Below are 590 nucleotides of genomic sequence, written 5' to 3' on the forward strand. Positions count from 1 at the left end.
TTCAGGGGCTTTTCTTTGATCCTGCAGCTAGGAGACCGCAGCTCCTGTCAGAGTGACCCTCTCTGTGAAGGAGGGCCACAAATAACCCCAGAGAGGGATGTGTGTGTGTTGTGGGGGCGGCGGGGGGGCGGCTGCCCCTGCTCTGGGTGCGCGCCCCTCTTAAGTCTCTCTCATCCTTATCTCAAATCTCGGCTGGCCTGGGGCCTCCAGATTGTTCAGCCTTTCACATCTCCCGGTTCCCCCCTGACCCTGGGCTTGTCCTCCCAGGGCCCGGGCCTTGCCGCTGTCACCTACAGTAGGCATCGAGCGCATGCTGTGTGTACCAAGCTGGTGCTCGGCGAGATGGGGGACCGGGGCATAAGGGACCCGCCCTCTCCCTTCTAGTCAGGTTGCCCAGGCCCTCCAGTCCCGGGCGGGGGCGAATCCCCGGGCCTCTCCCAGGCCCTCTCAAGGCTAGCTGTCACACCTGTCTTCATGGTTCCCCTACCTAAGGGACCCTTCCTTCTCTTCGGGGTGCGCGAGTCCTGGGGGCTCCAAGGCAGAGCGAGGGGCCGGGTGGGGGGAGGCCTCGGCGGCGCGGCTCAGCCAAT

Source organism: Pteropus alecto, unplaced genomic scaffold, assembly GCF_000325575.1.
Source record: "Pteropus alecto unplaced genomic scaffold, ASM32557v1 scaffold48, whole genome shotgun sequence".
Lineage (NCBI taxonomy): Eukaryota > Metazoa > Chordata > Mammalia > Chiroptera > Pteropodidae > Pteropus > Pteropus alecto.